The following is a 23,922-nucleotide window of genomic DNA, read 5'->3' on the forward strand; positions in this document are numbered from 1 at the left end:
TGTGACCCAAGTTAGAGAGTTACATAGGTAAGGACATGGGTTGGAACACGGTCATGTGCCTCATATCGAATGGTCACATGGCCTGGGACACGAGCGTGTCATTGACTGTGTGAGTTACACGGCCTGATCACGCGGACATGTGTCCTTTGCACCTAAGAAAAAATTTGAGATTTCACGAAAAATTTTCTGTGATTCCGGTTTAGTCTCGAACAGATTCTAATATGTATTTTAGGCCTCAAGGAACTATATGAGGGACATTATGATTGATTATGATTGATTTTCAAAAATGAATAGTAAATTACATGAATTAACTATAATTGAATTGTAAACTTTGGTAATGCTCCATAACCCTGTTCTGGCAACGGATACAGGTTAGGGGTGTTACATAAACAAGGTAAGCATTGCAACCCTTTCTCACATATTTCTTCACTGACATAGCCGATATAATGACAAGCAACTCTCTCGGACTATCTGGATTAATACGAAGTGTTTCACCATTCTGACATTTCAATACAATAAGCTTTCGTATGCAATTCACAAAAGCGTCGTGTAGAGTTAGCCAATCCATACCCAAAATTACATCAAATTCATCAAACGGTAATAGCGTCAAATTAGCCGGAAAATTATAACCCCGAGTCATCAAAGGACAATTCTTCCAGACTTTATCAACTAGCACATACTGACATAGGGGGTGGGATACTTTAACCACAAATTCAGTGGACTCAACAAGTAAATTCTTACATGAAACTAAATTTATGCACACGTATGAATGAGTTGATCTCGGATCAATCAAATCAGTAATACCAGTACAAAAAATAGAGAAAGTGTAACACCTTTGACCCATGCCCGTCACTGGAACACGCATTCGGAGCATTACCAGAACATTTAAAACATTTCTTCATTTAAATTTATACATTACTATTCATTTACCAAGATCATCCATAATGTCCCTTGATCGAGCCGTCGAGGCCCAATACAAGCATTAGAATCGAACTGGGACTTAATCGGGACCTCTAAGAATTTTTTTTTGAAATGACAAAATTTTTCCAAGGTATAGGGCTCACACGCTCGTGTGGTCCAAGGGACATGCCCGTGTGACCCTGGGACATGCCCATGTTAGAGGCTGTGTTCGACCCCGTGTAACTCTCTAACTTACAAACACGGCCATGCCATACGGCCGTGTGCTAGGTCATGTGGTTAATTAATTCAATTCGAATTAGGTGTAGGTTTCACACGGCCAAGACACACGCTCGTGCTCTAGACCGTGTAGCATACACGATTGACACACAGCCTATGTGTTTGCCCGTGTGTCCAATTATGAGCATTCTATTTCTCAAAATTTAGGTGCAGGGGACACACGGCCTAGCCACATGCCCATGTTACCAGGTAGTGTGTCACACACGGTCGAGATACACACCCGTGTGGACAAAATGAAGCCATTTCTAGCTTCATTTCTCACCCAAAATTTCACCCAAGACCTGCACTTGAAACATACAACCAATACCAACCATTCCAAGCATTCAAATTAGGCAATTTCATCATTTAACATGACATATCATTGTAAGCACAAGTGTCTATAAACTTACCTTGATTTAACTTAGGCAATAGCAACATTTGATCACATGTACTCAACTTAAAACATATGTATATATATCATAATAACATGCTTATAAATATCAAAATGAACCATTACTAGCCATTCTAATGGCTAAGTTACAAAATAACAATCCAAGCCTCTATTGGCCAAGTTGTCCTATACATGCCATTATACCAAAATGATTTTACTAAGTATACCCAAAATGCTAGTTGATAGTGTGACGATGCTCCAATGATTTTCCAACCTTCATGAGCTTCCGAGCACTATAAGACAGGGGAAAAATAAAAGGAGTGAGTATTACATGCTTAGTAAGTTCGTATAACGGGAATTAAACTTACCAATCTTGATTATTAAATCTAAACATACAATATCATGTTTCTATCTAGTCATTACTATATTCTATCTAGTCATTACTATTTCATCTTAAGGTTTTCATGCCAAGTCATGAGTTATATGTCCTTTGAATCGTTGAATTCCAATGAGTGCTCAAGTAGTACACTCGAAGTGTACGATTCAACAATTCGTCAGTTTCTTATTCAAGGGTACCTATTAAGGCACTTAACTAAGAAACACTCTCTCGAGCCACATATCGTTTAACAGGATTACCAGTCCAGGCAAAATCCTTTATATAACGTATGCTCAGGGGAGCTTAATTAGGATTACCAGTCTAGGCTAAACCCTATTCATATCGTATGCTCGAGAGGTATTATATCAGGATTACCTGTCTGGGATAAATCATTTTTATAACAAGGTCATTGGGATTACTCGTCCGAGGTAAATCCCCACTGCAATAAATACAGGACCCTACTTGTTTCGGGAAAGCGCACACATTCATTGGAGTTCAACATCCAATCGGGACTAACCCCTTTATCACCATTTCAAGCTTATTTTCATTTTTCATCATAGCAGACAAGTGAAGCACATCAACATAAATGACATCACATACAATACAACAATCAATTAACATAATTACATGTCCGATTAAGTTACACGAACTTACCTTGACACTTGTTCGCATAAAAGTCTACTAATCCGAAATCTTTTCTTTTCCTCGATTTAACCTCGAATTAGTGTCATTTGGATCTATATAAATGAATTTAACATCAATTTCACACATTTCATATCTAAATGAACTCAATTTACATTCTAGGTAAAATTACCATTTTGCCCCTAACTTTTCCATAAATTTTGATTTTGTCCCTAGGCCCGGAAAATGAAATTTGTACAAATTACTCCCTATTCCAAGCCTAACCAAAGCCCCATTACAAATTTTACAGCACATGTTTACATAAAATTTTAGAATTTTTCCTTCAATTTCACAAGTTTACATTTTAGTCCCTAAATCAAGTTTTCATCAAAAATCAATTTGCAAAAGTTATTTATCTATCATTAATATTTCATTTTCTACCATAAATTTCTAATTTCCAGTATAATACATCCATGAACCTTTTTCAAACCTTGATAACTTTTCAAATTAATCCCTCAAATAGAGAGATTAAGCTATTCCGGTTTCAAAAATACCAAATTACTAAAAACGGGACAAGAAAACTTACCTAATTAGGCCTTGAAAGCTTATTTTCTCTCACTTAGGGTTTTCATGTATTTTTTAGGTTGAAGATGACAAAATAAGATGATATTTCTTTTTTTTAATCATCTTTTAATTTAATTAGTTATTTCAAATTCCAATTTAGTCATTGAACTTTTTCTATATTTCCATGGATGAGTCATCATGAAAAATCTACATACTTTTCTTAATGGTCTAATTACCATATAAGGACCTTAAGTTTTGAATTCGATAGCTATTTGATCCTTATAGCTACTAGAATTCAACTTTTGTATTTTATGCAATTTAGTCATTCTCGTAATTAAACACTTAATTGATAAAATTTTCATATCAAAATTTTCACACGTCATTTCTAACATATTACGGGCCGTATGATAAAATAAAAATAAAATATATTTTGGGTTAGATTTGTGGTCCCAAAACCACTGTTCCGATTTCACTTAAAAATGGGCTGTTATAGAAAATACCAATAATAACATCTAGCCCAGAAGCATCCTCTCGTGTGCAAATAGCATAAGCCCTAACTGGTGCTCGTTCCTCCAGATCTCACAGAAGAATCTTTTGTAACATCACGGCTACCACTCACATTTCCAGGATTACAAGGTGGTCTACCTCTCGTAGCAGTGTTGCTAGACCTTGTGGTCTGAGCTTTCTCTTTCTCAGATTTCTCTAGGAAATCTTTAGGATAGTGGTCTAGGGAACCACACTTAAAACATGCTCTATTCTTTAATTGATACTCACCATAATATGGTCTTTTACAATGCTTGCACTCGGGCCAAACATCTTTAACATTATCCACATTTGCTACAGATGTAGCTTTAGGTTTTAGATCTCTTTGATGTTGACTGATATGACTTTCCAATCGATCTCTTTCTCGAGTCTCTAACTTTAAATTCAGCATGTCTTTTCTCTTTACTCAGTTCCTTGGCCTTATGTGCTCGGTCAACCAATACAACAAATTTTTTCAGCTTAAGAATTCCAACTAGAAGCTTTATGTTTTCATTCAGCCCTTCTTCAAACCTCCTACACATAGTAGTCTCGGTTGGAATACATTCCCAGGAATAGTTTCTCAGTCTAACAAATTCCCGATCATACCCTGATACAAACATACGGCCCTATTTGAGTTAGAGAAATTCTTTACGTTTCTGCCTCTGACTAATATATTTCTATTGAAACTCAGTTTGAAAGAATCCCAAGCGATTCGCTCTCTCGGCAGAACAAAAATTAATGTGTTCCACAACTTGTAAGCCAAATCTTTCAACAAAGATACTGCACATTTAACACATTCAGCTGGTGAACAGGATAACTCATCAATAACCCTGATTGTATTCTTTCGTAACAGCCTATCTTTAGTCAAATTAGAACAGTGGTTTTGAAACCACAAATATGAAGTCAAAATAATTATTTTATTATTATTTTGAGGTCTATAGCATGATAGTACGAATGTGTGAAAATTCCGTTAAGAAATTTTATTGTCTGAATGCTTAATTTGATAAAAGGACTAAATCGCGTAAAGTGCAAAAGTAGTGTTCTAATAGCTAAAGGTGTCTAATAGTTACGGAACCTTAAAGTGGAGGTCCTCAAATTATAATTAGACCATTGTTAATGTTAGTGGACAAATATGGACATCATTTAAGTAAATTTTAATGTTTTAATTAAAGGTTATAATAGTAAATTAATAAATTAACTTAAGTAAAATATAGAAAGCAAAATTGTCATCTTCTTTAGTGCATTCGTCCACCAAAATTGAAGAGGAGAAAACCATTTTCAGGGCTAGACATTCAGCTAAGGCATTTTTGTCTAATTAGGTAAAATTTTTGTCCCTTTTTAATGATTTCTATGTTTTTGAGATTGTTGTATCTAGCTAGCCCAGGGATTAATTTGTAAAACTGTTAAAGGTTTAGCATTTTTACCACTGATGAATATATGTGTATTTTTATGTTTGACGATAGAAAATGTATGCTTGTTGTTAGATAAACAACATTTGTAAAGTGATTTTTTGTAAAATTGCCAATTAAGGATTAAATTGTGAAATGTGTAAATTTTGTGATTAAATTGTGAAATAAATGGCTACTATGTGTCTGTATGAAATTTGGATAGCATGGGTAGGGACCTAATTGCATGAATTTGTATTTTTATGAGATAATGACTAAATTATAAAAATTTGAAATATTAGGGGCAAAAGGTAAAGTTGCCATAATATGATTTTTGGGTTAAATTTAATAGAATGATAATTAAATAAGCTAAATTTGATTACATATAGATCAAGAAAAGTGAAGTTCAGATTTAGAGCGGGGGAAAAAAAGTTTTGGACTAATCGATCTATTTTGTCGTTTTTGCAATCGAGGTAAGTTCGTATGTTAATAAGCATTATTAAAATTGTGTTTTGAATGCTTTATTACTAAATTTAATTACGAATACAACCTTTCGGATATATTCAATGAAGATTCAGCAATTGGAAATCCCGGTTGAACCTTAGTAATAGATTAAGATACAAATGACATGTCAAAAGGGGTTATGTGATTTGGGTGCTGGTCTATACGTCCTAGCGGTGGCTGAGTTATCCAACATGTGTTGCAGATTCTCGTCAGGTTGTGTGAGCAGCATCGTGTAGCTATGTCATAACCGTCAGCTTGCGTGAGCAGACCCATTGATAGCTCGAGAGTGAGCATTATATGTAATATGAGATTGAGATAGCTTCAGCTATGTATTGGCATTTAGGGTGCGAGATTCCTGAGTATTCGATAGTATTCCAAATGGTTCAAGGGGTATATCAAGGATATGGATGAGTATGAGATCAATACGAGCTTGTACAGATATGTACGTGAACCTCACAATCATCGAATCGAAGAAGTTGATGGAAATTGTGTTTAATCTTTGGATTGAGCATATGTGTTAAGTTATGCTTCAAATTTGAATTGCATTATATGATGTTTATGTTATTGAATTGTTGGTTGGTAAGTTTTACTTACTTAGCATACGAGCTTACTAAGCTTTATGGCTTCCTTTGTTTACTTTTTTGTGTTTTATAGTGTAATCGAAGCTTGCTCGGATTTAAGAGTTGTTAGAGATCTCATCACACTATCAAGCTTTCACTTAGGTACCTTTGAAACTTTTGTATTTGGTCATATGGCATGTATAGGAGTTATGGTCATTTTAGTATAAGTTAGTAATGGATTGGCTTGTAAATGATGAGAAGTTTATTATGTGTATAGCCATGTGATTTGGCTTATTTTAGTATGTTTGGTGATGTATGTATATAAGTGGGAAAGGCTTTTTGACATGTTATGCATTTGATAGTTGCTATGTAAATTTCCTGTGGTGAATGGTTGTTTATGAATGGTAAATTGAGTATCATGTAACACCCCTAACCCGTATCCGTCACTGGATTAGGGTTATAAGGCATTACCGAACCATGCACAGTTTAAAAGATATCATTCATTGATATTTATGCCTAAGATAATACAACTCAAATAAACGAAATAGATTTACATCTCTGATATAGCATTCGACTAATCAAATCATAACATAGATATTTTCTTGACAAATTCCATGTATAAATATTAACACAGTCAAACACAAATATTGATTATATGTCAATACATTTAATTAACATGATATTCATGTGTGCATATTACAAGTTAAACATATTAATACAATAATGATTGTCTAAACTCATAATCAACTTCATTGTCATAACCATATAGCCGAATAATACTATAATGTAACTTAAATAATGTGCAAAATTTTCAAACCAAGTTACACTTCAATCGTACGTCAAATAAAAATTCATGCATAAATAATACTAACAAAATCGATTGCACATAATCACCTCATTTTGTCCAAATCGATCATAAATGCATTATATAAAATCATATTACCTATTTGTTTTACCAATACAAAATTCACTATCCACATGGTCATTTATTTCATTGCATTAACCGAATATAACCATGCTATGTTCAAAGTTTTATTTTCTTCATTTTACCCTATCACTTTATAGTCATATATCTTATCAAGAAAATGAATTAACATACACATATACCAACCTTAATATAAGCGCATATATATATAAGTTCAACTAACAAAGCATATCCGAATATATTAGCACATACTTTTTACTATCAACCCAATTTCCAATTATAAGTCTAAATTCCAATATGTCAGACTTACCATAACAAACAAATCATGAATTATACATATCATTATTATAAACCATAAGGGAACACCGAATGTACCCCATGCATTTATCTGGATTATTATCTAACTAATATATGATATGCTGTAGCTCATTTAAACAACCATTATATATCATATGGCCTAGACACATAAACAAACTTCACAAACATCATATATCCTTGATGCACCTTCAATATAAGCTCAAACCAAGACCAAATATCTACACAACCATTAGCATTATAATTGTCCACAGAGGCTTGTAAAAATGCAAGTTGCAGGTCAGGGTTTTGTTCAGCCAACGAGAGGTGCTCAGTAGCCACCGAGAGGTAGTGGTCAGGCCAGAGATGGAAATGGTTTGGGCCGAGGTCGTGAGCACCGGGCAGAGGTGCTAGTAATACTGAGGCGAGGCAGCCAGTTTTGGTCTATGCAGCACGTCGCTGAGAGGATGGTGATGCTCCTGATGTGATAACTGATACATTCTTTATCCATAATAAACCGTACACTGCTCTGGTTGATATTGGATCTACGCATTCATACATTGCATGTACTATATCTGGGACACTGGGTATCCTGTGTGAGAGTATTGCCAGTGAGATGACCGTGATAAGTCCACTGGGATAGACTGAAAAGGTAGACAAGTTATTCAGAGATGTACCTTTGGAGGTTCAAAGGGTTACCTTTTCGGCGGATTTGGTGGAGTTACCTTTTGGTGAATTTGACCTAATCTTGGGTATGGATTGGCTGGTAAAACACCAAGCAAGTTTAGATTGTGCTGCTAAGCGTGTGATACTAAAGACTACTGAGGTTGAGGAGGTGGCTGTGATTGGGGGGCATAGAAATTATCTATAAAATGTGGTTTCTGCACTAAGGGCTGAGAAATTGGTTCGTAAGGGTTGTCAGGCGTTTTTAGCCTATATTGGTGTCTCTAATTCTAAGGGCCCTTCTGTTGAAAATATCAAAACACTTAAGGATTTTCTGGATGTTTTCCCTGACGAGCTCCCTAGATTGCCTCCTTACCGTGAGGTTGAATTTGGTACTGAGCTCTTACCTGAAATAGCTCCGGTGTCCATTGCCCCTTATAGAATGGCACCGAAGGAGCTTGTGGAGTTAAAGGCTCAAATTCAAAAGCTACTGGACTGAGGATTCATCCGACCGGGTGTGTCTCCATGGGGAGCACCGGTGTTATTTGTGAAAAAGAAGGATGGGTCTATGCGCATGTGTATCAACTATTGACAATTGGACTAACTAACTATCAAGAACAAGTACCCTTTACCGAGGATAGATGATCTATTCAATCAGCTGTGAGGAGCCACGGCGTTCTCCAAGATTGATCTCCATTCTGGGTACCACCAACTAAGAGTTTAAGAGGCTGATGTCTACAAGATAGCATTTAGGACTCGTTATGGTCACTACGAGTTCCTAGTGATACCGTTTGGGCTAACGAATGCACTAGTTGCCTTCATGGATCTAATGAACTTAGTGTTCCAGCCATATTTGGATTGGTTCGTAGTGGTATTTATAGATGATATCTTGGTGTATTCAAGAACCAAAGATGAATATGATGTATATCTCGGAGTTGTTCTACAGATTCTAAGAGAGAAGTAGTTATACGCTAAGTTTAGCAAGTGTGAATTCTAGCTCCAAGAGGTGACATTTTTGGGTCACGTGGTGTTTGCTGAGGGAATCAGAGTTGATCCTCAAAAAATTGAAGCTGTTTTGGATTGGAAATTACCCAAGACCGTATCTGAGATTAGAAGTTTTCTAGGTCTGGCAGGGTATTACAGACGTTTTGTTGAAGGGTTTTCTTTGATTGCTGTTCCTCTAACTAAGTTACTACGTAGAGGGGTACCATTTAACTGGACTGATAAGCAGCAGGAGAGGTTTGAGAAACTTAAAAAGGTTCTGACTGAGGCCCCTATCTTGATACAACCAGAATCTGGGAAGGAATTCACTGTCTACAGTGATTCCACACGTTGGTTTGGGACGTGTGTTGATGTAAGAGGTTAAGGTGGTGGCATACGCATCTTGCCAACTTAAGACCCATGAGGCGAATTACCCTAGTCATGACTTGGAATTGGCCGCGGTGGTTTTCGCACTGAATATTTGGAGGCATTATTTATACGATGAGAAGTGTATTATTTACATGGATCATAAGAGCCTCAAGTACCTTCTTACTCAGAAGGAGTTAAATCTTAGGCAGCGAAGCCTAAGGATTATGATTGCTCAATTGAATACCACCCTGGTAAGGCGAATGTCGTAGCCGACGCACTGAGCCATAGGGCTATGTCTAATCTAAGGGTAATGTTTGCACGCCTAAGTTTGTTTGATGATGGTGGCTTGTTGGCTGAGCTTCAAGTTAGACCGACGTAGATTGAACAGATTAAGGATAAACAGTTGTTGGATGAGTCACTGGTTCTACATTTTTGGCATATTGAGAATAGGGAAACTTCTAATTTTGGGCTGAATAGCGAAGGGGTATTATGTTTCCGTAGGAGAGTTTGTGTTCTGAGGGATTCTAATTTGAGGCAGTCTATACTACAAGAAGCACATAATAGTCCTTAAGCTATGCATCCTGGTAGAAACAAGATGTACTGAGACCTTCGTGAACTATATTGGTAGCTAGGACTTAAGCGTGAGGTTACAGATTTAGTAAGTAAGTGTCTGACATGCCAACAAGTAAAGGTTGAGCATCGGCTACCTTCTGAGTTATTACAACCGGTAAAGATTCCTCTCTAGAAATGGGAAATAATGACCATGTGTAATAGCCCGATTTAGGGCCAAAATGGAATAGTGGTTTCGAAACCATGAATTCGAGGTTGAAAATTTTATGACTGGGTGTTTAATTTGATGTTTAGGACTAAATTGAAATAGGTGAAAAATGTGTGTCCTAGTTCATAAAGTACTTGATTGAAATGGGGGTTTTAAGTAGAGGTCCTTAAATAGTAATTAGACCATTATATTGGTTTGGACAAAAATACCTAAAGGAAGATAAAACACCATAGTTTTTAATGAAGAGCAATTTAGTCATTTGGTAAATAAAATAATAAAATGGGAAAACAAAGCCAAAATTGGTATCATCTTCACCAAGCTTGGCCGAAACTCTCATAAACACCATAGCTAGGGTTGTTCCCAAGCTTTCAAGCTCTATAGTAAGTGCATTCAAGCCCCGTTTTTAATGTTCTTTACATTTTTGAAATCCTCGTAGCTCGGTCTACCTAGTTCTACCATTATTTCGAGTTAGGGTTTATGTTTAAAAATTTACCCGTGAATTATATGCATGTACTTTGATGTTTGATGGTAGAATATGAATGTTTGAAGTTAGGAGAACGATCTTTTCTAAGTGATTTTTAGCGAAAATGAGCAAAACGACATAATCGGTAAAAATACCTAATGATCATAAGTACATGTTAGAGTGAGAATTTGATGTTGTCATAGAAGAGAAAAATGTTCATAATGTCATAAAACATAAGAATAAGGGATGAAATTAAATTTCCGAGCCTAGGGGAAAAATTGGAATTGTGTAAAAGTTAGGGGGCAAAAATGTAATTTTTCCATAATGTGATTTTTGGATTGAAATAGATAGTATGAGTGTTAAATGAACTAAATGTGTTGTTATAGATCAAGAAAGGCATGGAATCGACCTCGAATGGGGGAAAGAAAAGATTTTGGACTAAATTGCAAAATTTCCATATTTTGCACCGAGGTAAGTTTGTATGTAAATAATACATTATCTTTATTTACGTTTTTATATTTCAGCATATTTTATATATTGTAGTTGATTTTGAATCATAATCGACTACTGGAAGAATGGAAATAAGTATTAGAAAGTGAAATACTTCCTGGTTGAACCTTCGGAATCGAAAGATATAGATGGTATGTAGCTAGGTCACATGTATGGTGCCAAGTGCACATCATGTGTACAAGAGAGCTATGAGATACTATGTGGTAGCTAGGTCACATGTGTGACACGGGATGTATACCATGTAGACAAGAGAGTTACGGGATAAATGTAGCTAGATCGCATGTGTGGTTCCAGGTGAAGGACACCATGTAGACAAGAGAGCTACGAGATAAAATGGCTAGGTCACATGGGTGGTACTAAGTGTTCATGTTTACCATGTGTACAAGAGAGCCAAACTATGTGATGGGTGGAACTACGCGCTGAAACCACCAAGTATCGGAGACTCGATCTGAAGTGTTCAACGGGAAAATCGACTAAATGAAATTATGTATGACCTTGTAATGATAAGTGTAAGAATACACATGTGTAACGTATGAGTAATAAGCTCGATATGTGACTGGAAGTTGGAAAAATTGTTAAGGATAAGCAAAGAATGCAACCAAAGTGTGAAAGATCAAAATTGATAATAAAACTGTTTGGACAGTCGCAGAGACATGAATTTGAAAAATCACAAAAAAATAGTAGAAATTTAATTAGAGGCTGAATGAGATATGAAATTAAAGCTTAATGAGTCTATTTTCATGTGAAAGAAATAGAGCAAGTAAAGGAATCTTATATTTTAAGATATTTATATTTTTGTGAGACTTATTCAGAATGACTACGTGATCCCCTATTCTGATTTTGAAAAATAATTAAAAATTTTACAAAAGTAATTAAGAAATATAGTTTATATTAATAGATTCCTTCTTGAGTCTAGTTTTAAATGAAACAAATTTCATGGCTATATGACTTTTGTATAGGGAGAAAATTAATTCGTAGTGAATAAAGGTCAGTTCAGTTGAGCTGTATAACAGGGGAAACTTTAACTAATAAACTGTATTAATTGGCTGGACCAAAAATTTTAGAAACATTTTAGTAAGAAGTAATATAAATCTAGTTTCAGGAAAATTTTATGGATTTGAATTTCGAGTTTCGTAACTCGAGTTATGATTTATTTAGTGAACATGATGCAGGAGGGACAGTTTGATCAAATTGGAGTAAATAGTGAAATTAAAAATAGATATGATTGAGTTATTTTGTAAACATATTAGAGTACTTATTTATTATTTATATACTTACTTAATAAGCTATAAGCTTACTTTCTTTTCTCTCTTTTGTCTTATAGTGTCATCTAGCTAGCACATGTGTTAGAGATCGTTGAAGATCTGCCCGCACTATCAATACTTTTGGTATTTGAACTAAACATTTTGAATTATGGCATGTATAGTAGGCTTAGTTATTTTGTTACGTGTCATAAGTGCCTAGGTTTAAAATATTGGTTATAGTATTTGACCGATTATTTTGTACAAAGTCATTGAAATTGGCTAATATTGTTAAAGGCATATGTTATAACGATTCATGATCTAATTGGATGCCATATTTTTGTCTTGATTTTATTTAATGGTATGTGTTATGTTCTGGTAATACCTCGTACCCTGTTTCAATGTTGAATGCGGGTAAGGGGCGTTACACCATGGACTTTGTTAGTGGACTGCCCCTAACCCCTACTAAGAAAGATTCGGTATGGTTATAGTAGATCGGTTGACCAAGTCTGCTCATTTCATACCGGTCTGTTCTGATCAGTCGTTGCAAAAACTGGCTAAGTTATATGTGGCTGAGATTGTAAGACTGCATGGGATGTGTTTCCATAATATCTGATCGAAATCCTCATTTCACGTCTCGGTTTTAGAAGAAGTTACCCGAGGCACTGGGTACATGGTTGGACTTCAGTACTGCGTTCCACCCTCAGACAGATGGTTAGTCAGAAAGGGTGATTCAGATACTGGAGGACATGTTAAGGAGTTGTGTAATAGACTTTCAAGGCAATTGGGAAGATTACTTGCTGCTAGTAGAGTTGGCGTATAACAATAGCCACCAGTCCAGCATTCAGATGGCATCGTACGAGGCACTATATAGCCATAGGTGTCCTACTCCTACGTGTTGGACTAAGTTGGGCGAGCGGCAAGTTCTAGGGCCAGAGTTAGTATCAGATACTGAGGATAAGGTAAAACTGATTCGAGACCGATTGAAAAAAGCATCTGATAGGCAAAAGTCTTATGCAAATATTAAACGCCAAGAGATTGAGTTTTCAGTGGGGGACTTCATGTTTCTCAAGGTCTTCCCATGGAAGAAGATATTGAGATTTGGGCGGAAGGGCAAGCTGAGCCCTAGGTTCATTGGGCCTTACCGCATACTGAAGCGTGTTGGATCGGTGGCTTATCAGCTTGAGTTGCTTCCAGAGTTGGGCCGGATCCATGATGTATTCCACATCTCTATTGTAAAGTGTTACTGCTCTAATCCCACGCATATAGTGCCAATTGAGGAGATTGAGGTTAGGCCTAATTTGACCTTTAAGGAGGAACCAGTGCAAATATTGGATTGTGACGTTAAGGTACTGAGGAAGAAATCTATTCCATTGGTTAAAGTACTTTGGCGTAATCACAGCTCAGAGGAAGCCACATGGGAACCGGAGAAGGCTATGTGATAACAATACCCTCATCTATTCTGATCAAGTAAATTTTGAGGTCAAAATTTTTTTATGGGGGTAGAGTTGTAACGCCCCCAAAATTTAGGATTTTTAATTTTGAATTATCTGACATGAATTACATGTTTTCTTTATTGGCAAAATGATTTGAGTGGGTTGAGAGTGTTTGAGAAGCCTTGGTTCAAGTCTTGGCTTTTGTGAAATTTTTAGTGTTGCTCTTAAATGAATTTGGCCACTGTCATATAGGCCTTATAAATAATAGTACTGGTTTTATCACACAAAGAGAGCGCATGGTTTAGTGGCAAGGTGGCGTGTTGCTTCTGCTGGAGGACTTGAGTTCGAGTCCTGGGTCGTGCAATGGAAATTATTTTGCTGTGTGAGCTAGGTAGGTGGTGGAGTTGGACTGAGACTCTGAGGTTGAATTGGTCATAAGAGTTTGTATAGAGTCTGAATGGGATGTTAGAGTGTTTTGTGGAGAGAATCAGAGAGAAATATTATGAGAAGATCAAGGATTTTGAGGGTGTGGATGTGATAATGCCGAATTGGGTTTCGAGCTACTCAGAATTTCAGCTATAACTTCTTTTGAGGGAGTATTCCTTGTTTTGATTTCTCTTTTGGACACTTTTATTTTTTATTTTTCTCTTTGGCCGAATATTCTTGGTTCGTAACAACGTAAATCGCACCTTGGTCAATTGTTGGTAAGCTGAGTGCTTCTTTGTACCTTTTGGTTTGTGGTTTCTGTTCTCGGGTAACCAAGTCTCTTTCCTTCAATCTTTTTATTTTGGTAGGCCGAATACACCTTTTCTCTCCCTCACTATTCTGTCCTTTGGTTTTCCTTCCTAGCCGAACCTCTCTTTTCTCTCTTCTTTATGTTTCTTTTCATTCTTCCCTCTTTGTTCCCCTTTTATTTGTGAAACGGTTGCTCACTACCTCTTCTCCTCCTCATTTTTTCATCTTGTTGCAGCTTGACGACTGTGGTAGGTACATTCGACTCTTGTTTGTTGTTCATTAATCTTTTCATGTTACCTCTGCTTAAAGCCGAATGCTCCTCCTTTCTCTTATTCCATTATGGTCGATTCTTGTCCTCTTGTTTTAGGTGTGCTATTCTTTTGAGTCTCAGATTTTCTCAAGAAGTGAAGGCATTTTTGGGTGATATTTAGCCGACGAAATCGTTTTCTTTTCACTCGACATAGGGTAAGTAAGTGGGCTAACAGTTGGGGTGTTGGCCAAAGGCCCTATCTCTGGTTTTGAGTTTTATGTAGGCAATAGGTATTGATTCAAGTCTTTGGTTTATGCGATTGTTGTTAATGGGTTCCCTGGACAAAACAGGGTATGGCCAACCTGCTATTAACATTATTGATGGGTTAAACTGCATTCGTGGATTAAGGCAAGTGTTGATGCTGTTCTTGTTAGGATTAAATATTAGTATGTGGGTGTTGACTCTAGTGCCAAACATTTAACCAAATGTCTTGATTAATGTAGGTTGGTGGTTGAAGGCTTTTTGCAAGTATTCGCAACTAGGTGTGTAATCACACCTCCTTTCAATTGCAAACAGACAAAAGCCGAAAGGCCAAAAATACGACGTTTGAGGCCACGCAAGGTGCGAACACTCAGTGATAAATCAAGCTCACTAATCATGGTCGTAAAGCTGTAGAGGCCACCATGGGCGTCTTCATGGGCTTAGGCTGTTTTGGGTCATGCTGGGTCGAAATAGGCCGTGTGGGCTCAATAGGCTTGTGGGCTTCACACGAATAAATTTCGATATATATGGTAATTAATGGACTGGGTTGTATTGTTCGCATGGCCATGGTAACTTTTGGGCTTGATAGGCTACACGGGCGTGTGGGCCTACTTGGGCCGTAAAATGGGCCTTGGGCCCATTTACATTGTTAAGACCGTTGAGGTTACACAGGTTGCTTGAGGCAACTGTAGACCTTCTGATGGGTCAATAAGAGTACCTAGACCTCAAGGCAGGTAAAAAGAATAAAATACCCCTATAGGGTAAAATGACTATTTTACCCCTCGAGGGTAAAAGACTGATTTGTGCTATGATTTGACTGTTCTCTCTGAACATGACATTCTGCATTCTCGAATGAGATTATGACATGACATACTGCATGGGGTTGGGGTATTGTTTATGGAGGAATTATACTGTATTGTTGGCTTTTAGCCTTTATACTGATTACTGGCAGCTTTGCTGTAATACTGATATTGGTGTGTCTAGCTGGATGGGTCGACTTTGTCCCCACATGGTGTGATTGGTGGTACAGAGTGGTGTGTCTGGTGGGATTGGGGTGTGCTTCACTGTTGCGTTAATACATTGACATTGTTATTGTTACTGTAATGGGTTCAGGCCTAGACTGTGACTGCGTACTGTATTCTGACTGTTAGATAGGGGATTACACACTGAGTTTCTTGTAAGCCCACCATTTTTTTAACTGTACAGGTAATCTCTAGCTTTAGAGGATTTGGTGCTGTGAGGGACTCGGAGGTGGCCACATGATCGTAATTATTCTATGCACGATTTTACTTTTATCTGAGTTTTCGTTTTGGGTTTTTTAATTCTATAATAAGGCCTTTTATGGATTTAAATTTTAATTGGGCATTTGCTTGCTCACTTTAAACTGCTAGTCTAGGGAAAGACGAGTTTTCAAAGTATCAATTATTTACAAAGACACACGATATAACCTTCATAGTTTTGAAAAGCTTCTGCATTTAAATCAGTGTAATAAAATAAAGGCAATTTAATATGACTAATGCTTTAACTAGCTGATCGATTAATAACAAGGAATTTAACATACTTATCAAACCATAATAGGATTTTAACTATTCAAAACCAACAGAGTTCATATTTTCGGAAAGCAGTGCAATGTGACACACCAGATTCAGCCATAACATCTGGGCCGGGTTTGGGGTGTTACACAGAGTAAGCTTTTATAGCTTAGTAAGTCATAAGCAAATAAACAACTTAATTTAACTAAACAAAATTATAATAACATAACGACATTTGATCTCAAGCTTTAAGTTTCATATATATAATAATGTTTTTTATAGATAAAAATAGAGTTGGCCGAATATACATATTGCTTTACCAAAGTGTCACACACTTTAAAATCATATTATCAATGCATAAAGCCGAATATTTAAACACTTGTTTACATATACTCATGTATCAAATCTTAATATCACATAATTACACGTAACTTGTGACCGAATATACTTCAAAATTACTCACAAATTCAAACTAACATCATACATATATTTTGTACCACATATCAAATAATTAACTTACCTTATTCAAATAGGAAATCAACTATCACATACCTGGTCACTTAGCCTGATTTATACATTCGTACATAACTTATCTTTGCCCGTTGAACCATTCGGAATTGGGTAGGATACTCGGATTATCACACATATCATACAATGCTAATGTCCCAGAAGTGGTCTTGCTCGCATACATATATCAGAATCACATATCGATGCCAATGTATTAAACGTGCTCTTACTCGCACACATATATCAATGCCATGGTCTTACTCGCACATCAAATATAGGAATCCTATATCATGACATATGTATCCTAGCTATTCTTAAGGCTCATACGGGGCTTTCGGATGTCGTGACTCAGTCGAAACAAATTTATAAACATAGCTGCCAAGCTTGTACACATTCGGCTAATACATGTATTTATTCACACATTCATTTCAGCATATATAGTTCACATTTAATTAAAATTAACGTCTATTTGCTTATAAACTTACTTCGGACGATGAAAAACGGAACGGGACAGCTAGTCGACAACTTTCGTTGTCCCCCGATCCAAATCTGATTTTCTCTTTTCTTGATCTAAATTAATATAAATTAAACTTATTTAATCAAATATTCAATCAAATTCATCCAAAAACACATAAATGGGCAAATTACCATTTTACCCCTGATGTTTTACACTTTTTACAATTTAGTCCAACTGCATAAAACACAAAACATGCAAAATTTGCACACACCATGCTTAGGTAGAATATTCCTAGTGTTCATACAAGTCCATTCATTTCATTTATTTCACATTTTATTCCCTCAATTTATTATTTTTGCAATTTAGTCCTAATTACTCAAAATCATCAAAAATTCCAATACAAAACATATCAATCCAAAACATATCTTTCATATTTCACCAACTGACATCACAAAACTCAAATATTTGGCATAACTCAAAATATTCACTAAAATCAGAAAGTCGAGCATGGGCTTTGTAGATAACTTAGCAACAATCTCAAAAATGTAAAAATTATCAAAAATCGAGCTAAAATTTACCTTGAATCAAGCCTCAATAGTGCCGAACTTTAAAACCCTTTTATTTTCTTTTATATTCGGCAAAGTATGAACACCAAAATGGCTTTAATTTTTTATGTTTTATGATATATTAACATATTAATAACTTTACTTATTTAACCTTAATAATTTTATAATAAAACTATATATTATATGTCTAATGCCGTCTATACATAATATCAATGGCATAATTGAAACATAAATGCTTCATATTATAAAGACAAAAACAATTAGGCACTTTCACATTTAACTATCAAATTTTCTTTTTACGCAATTAGGTTCTTTTATTTAATCGGGCACTCAAACAACAAAATTAAAGCACGAAAATTTCACACATATAAAGTCACACATAAACACAGAAAATAAATTTTAAATATTTTTTGACTCGGATTCATGGTCTTGAAACCACTATTCCGAATAGGGTCTAAATCGGGCTGTTACATATCAAATAGTTGATAATTGAGAATTGGCATGCTTGTGATTTTAGGCAAATTGGTTCATAAATAAAAGTGACCATTTAGGTGATTTGAGAATGTGAACTTGGTATGAAATTGAATGTCATATTATGGTTATTGTGTGCTTTGTAGTTGTGGCATTGAAATGGGATGAATTAGGTTTAATTGAGATTGGTTAGATTGTCTATTGATGCTATGTTATATGCCAATTGATGTGTTTAGATGGATGAAATTTTGGGTGAGAAAAATGGCTTGGTAAATAGCCTATTTTTGTCCACACGAGCAGAGACATGGGTGTGTCTCCCAGCTGTGTGTGGCACACGATCAGGTGATACAGCCGTGTATCCCGTAGTGTTTAATTAGAAATCAAGTCAGTATGCCTCACACGTCTCAGCACGCGGGCGTGTGACTTGGCCATGTGGCATAAGTCAGTATACCTTACAAGTTTGGGATGGCCTAGCGCACAGCCTGGCACACGGGCGTGTGAGGCCATGTTAAATGGCACACGGGTTGGTCACACGGGCATGTGGTTGGCCGCGTGACCCAAGTCAGAGAGTTACATAGGGTCAGAAACGGGCTGGGGCATGGCCATGTGATTCCATTTTGAATGTCCACACGGGCGTGTCTTTGGCCGTGTGAGACACACGGCTGGGCTACACAGGCGTGTGTCCCATGTATTTTGAAAAATTTTCTATATTTTTCAAAAATTACCTGAGTTATCGTTTAAACCTGAACCACTTTTAATGTATGATTTGGGCTTCGTAGGCTCGTTTTAGGGATGTTATGTGTGATTGGATTGGTTTATATTTGAAATGGAAAAATGTATGAGAAATGTATGTTTATTTTTGTAAAACCCTATTCTGGCGACGGATATGGGTTAGGGGTGTTACATTTATTGGTATAAGAGCTATGGTTTAGTGGATTCTATGACTAACGTAGCGTATGTGAGAGTCTAGCTATACATGCCATATATAACCTGTGATAGTGTGATATCTCCTGACATTTTAAAATCGTATTTTCATATAGTAATGGATCCCAATTGAGTTATAGGTGATGATGTTGAAAGTAATGCGCCAGCCTTTGTTCATGGAGTAGTGCAGATTGAGTTAAGACTCGTATTTGGGAGACAGGGAGGAGAGGCCAAGAAAGCCTTCCTCCAAATGATGAATGAGTGGTTTATTGATTTTTTTTAAACTAATCCGGTTGCTCAGTAACCTCCACCCCCACCTATTCCCCAACCGGTCCCCGTAGCTTCTCAAGGTTTGGAACCTTTATGGTTGAATAACCTTCCTGTTGATAAAATTCAAAAGCATGGGGCTGAAGAGTTTAGAGCTATAGTTGATGATGATCCTGAGAGAGTCGAGTTTTGGCTAGAGAATACGATCAAAGTATTTGATGAACTATCTTGCACGCAGGCTGAATGTGTAAAATGCGCCGTATCACTTCTAAGAGACACTACATATTAGTGGTGGAATACTTTGGTATCTGTGTTGCCGAGACAAAGGCTTACATGGGAATTCTTCCAAGCCAAGTTCAGAAAGAAATACATCAGTCAGCGAGTTATCGACCAAAAGTTTAATAGCTTGATTTAGACCCTATTCAGAACGGTGGTTTTGAGACCATGAATCTGAGTCAAAAAATTATTTTAAAAATATTTTCTGTGTTTATTATGTGTGAATTTATATCTGTGAAGTTTTTGTATTTTAATTTTGCCATTTGAGTGTCGATTTAATAAAAAAAGGCTTAATTGCGTAAAATGAAAATTTGAAGGTTAAATGTGAAAGTGCCTAATTGTAGTTGTCTTTATAATATGAAGTTTTTATAATGTAATTAAACCATAGTTAAAGGTGATGGACAGTTGTGACCTTATTACATAATGGTTTTATATTAATTAATAAAGGTTAATTTTGTAAGATGTTAAATAATAAAAGTTATAATAAAACATAAAATAAGGAACAAGCCATGCATTCATATTTTAATGGTCGACTATTGTAAGGAAGAAAAGAAATAAAAAGTTTGAAGGTTCGACCCTTGGTTAAGCTTGATTCAAGATCAAGAACCAAAGAAATCGGATTTGGATCAGGGAAAACTAAAGTTATCGATTAGTCGTCCCGTTCCAATTTTTGTTGTCCGAGGCAAGTTTATAAGCATATAGATGTTGTTTATTTTAAATAAATACGAGTTTATTATCCTGAAATGAATTATGTGAAGTATATATGTTGTTAGCCGAATGTGTATATGCTAGGGAGCTATATTTATAAATTCATTTCGACTGAGTTATGACATCTAAAAGCCCAGTATGAACCTTAGGAATAGCTAGGATACATATGTCATGACATAGGATTCCGATATGTGATGTGCGAGTAAGACCATGGCATCAATATATGTGTGCGAGTAAGACCACGTTTAATACGTTAGCATTGATATGTGATTCCGATATATGTGTATGAGTAAGACCACGTTTAATATGTTGGCATCAATATGTGATTCTGATTTATATGTGCGAGTAAGACCCTGTTTGGGATAGTGGCATCGATATGTGATTACATGTAAGACCAAGTCTTGGATGTTGGCATTGTGCGATATGTGTGATTATTTGAGTATCCTATTCAATTCCAAATGGTTCAATGGGCATTGATAAGTTGCGATCGAATGTGTAAAACAAGCTAAATGACTAGGTATGAGTTAGTTGATTACTATTTGAAAATAAGGTAAGTTGGCTATTTGATATGAATTACAAGGTATGCAAGTTACTAATGTAAACTTATGAACATTTGTATAGTATATTCGGCCATATGCTATATGTATGTATATGATGTTATATTTAGATTCATGAGTTTATGTATACGAGTGTAAGTATACTTGGTTATATAATGATAATTTTTGGCTTTGGAAATTGAATTATATTTTGTATATTTATATATAAACATTCGGCCAGGGTAATGTTTAAATATGAAAGTATATGTTAAATATGAAATTGTAAGTTTGAGATGAAATGTGATAATAATGTTATAATTTGGTTTAGTTTAAATAAGTTGGATATATTATTGAGTTGTTTATTTTCTTATGACTTACTAAGCTATGATAGCTTACTGTGAGTGTGTATGTCTGCCTCTGTTTTATAGATTTTGGAGATCAGTTACGAGCTCGGGGATCGTGCAAAGTTCATCACACTATCGACTATTTTTGGTATTTTATAAGTTCAAATTTGAATCTATGGCATGTATAAGCTAGGTTGTTTATGATCAAGTTTGAAGTATGTATATATTAAGCCATGCGAAAATGGCTAATATGTTATGTGAGTATATGAAACTTTAGTCAAGTTTATCTGTGTTATATGCTTTGATTTTTGTATGTGTATGTGGTTGATTTGGCTATAGTTTATGTATGGATAAAAAGTATATGTGAATTTGGTTGATATGTTTTGTTAAAGTGTTATTATGTGAATTGGTGCTAAAGAATATTCGGCTATGTTTAAATGTTGTTGGGGTTTATTTTGATATATACATTATATGGCATGTTATGTGTATGAGAATGGTTTACTAATTTGACTTAGTTTTGGAGTGAAGTGATAATGAAATATATATATATTCGAATAGGTATTATTTGTTTTAATTCAGTTGTAATGGCAATGTGTGTATATATATATATATGAATAAGTCATGGTTGATAATGTAATGAATTGGCCAATTCGAGGGGTATATCAAGGATATGGATGAGTATGAATCAATACGAGCTTGTACAGGTATGTACGTGAACTTCACAATCATCGAATCAAAGAAGTTGATGGGAATTGTGTTTAATCTTTGGATTGAGTATATGTGTTAAGTTATGCTTCAAATTTGAATTGCATTATATGATGTTTATGTTATTGAATTGTTGGTTGGTAAGTTTTACTTAGCATATGAGCTTACTAAGCTTTATAGCTTACTTTGTTTACTTTTTCGTGTTTTGTAGTGCAATGGAAGCCTGCTTGGATTTGAGAGAAGTTGGAGATCTCATCACACTATCAAGCTTTCACTTTGGTACCTTTGAAACTTCTGCATTTGGTTATATGGCATGTATAGGAGTTATGGTCATTTTAGTATAAGTTAGTAATGGATTTAGCCATTTGAGTTGGCTTGAAAATGATTAAAAGTTTATTATGTGTATAGCCATGTGATTTGGCTTATTTTGGCATGTTTGGTGATGTATGTATATATGTGGGAAAGGCCTTTTAACATGTTATGCATTTGATAGTTGCTATGTAAATTGCTTGTGGTGAATGGTTTTTTCATGAATTGGTAAAATGAGTATCAAATAGTTGATAATTAAGAATTGGTATGCTTATGATTTTAGGCAAATTTGTGCATAAATAAAAGTGACCACTGAGGTGATTTGAGAATGTGAACTTGTTATGAAATTGAATGACATATTGTGGTAATTCTGTGCTTTGTAGTTGTGGTATTGAAATGGCATGAATTAGGTTTAATTGAGACTGGTTAGATTGTCTATTGATGTTATGTTATATGCCAATTGATGTGTTTAGATGGATGAAAGGTTGGGTGAGAAAAATGGCTTGGTAAATAGCCTATTTTTGTCCACACGGGCAGAGACACAGGCACGTATCTCAACCGTCTGTGACACATGGTGACACAACCATGTGTCCCCTGGTGTTTAATTAGAAATCAAGTCAGTATGCTCCACATGGTTCAGGACACGGGCGTGTGACTTGGCCGTGTGCCATAAGTCAGTATACCCTACAGGTTTGGCACGGCCTAGTACACAGCCTGACACGGGCGTGTGAGGCCATTTCGAAGGGCACCTGGGCTGGTCACACTGGCATTTGGTTGGCCGTGTGACCCAAGTCAGAGAGTTACATGGAGTCAGAGAAGGACTGGGACACGACCATCTGAATGTCCACACGGCCTGTGACACGAGCGTGTCTTTGGCCATGTGAGGCACACAACCAGGCTACACCAGCGTGTGTCCCCTATATTTTGAAAAATTGTCTAAGTTTTTTAAAAATTTCCTGAGTTGCTGTTTTACACTCGAACCACTTCTAAAGCATGATTTGGGCCTTATAGGCTCATATTAGGGACGTTATGTATGATTATGAATGGTTTATATTTGAAATGGAAAATTGTATGGGAAATCTATGTTTATTTGTGTAATAAGTCTAGTAATGCTCCGTCACCCTATTCCGGCGACAGATATGGGTTAGGGATGTTTCATCTCTAACCAGAATTCAGCCTTCTCGGAATCATCTTCAACAGTAGCTAAGAATTCTTCAGCTTTGTACTTACGTATCTTATCAATAGCCACCTTTCTAACTGGGATTAGTTCCAAAACTTGAGGAATAATGGGAATCGGTTGGAGAGCAAGAAGGGC

The sequence above is a fragment of the Gossypium hirsutum genome, chromosome A05 (assembly GCF_007990345.1).
Source record: "Gossypium hirsutum isolate 1008001.06 chromosome A05, Gossypium_hirsutum_v2.1, whole genome shotgun sequence".
Lineage (NCBI taxonomy): Eukaryota > Viridiplantae > Streptophyta > Magnoliopsida > Malvales > Malvaceae > Gossypium > Gossypium hirsutum.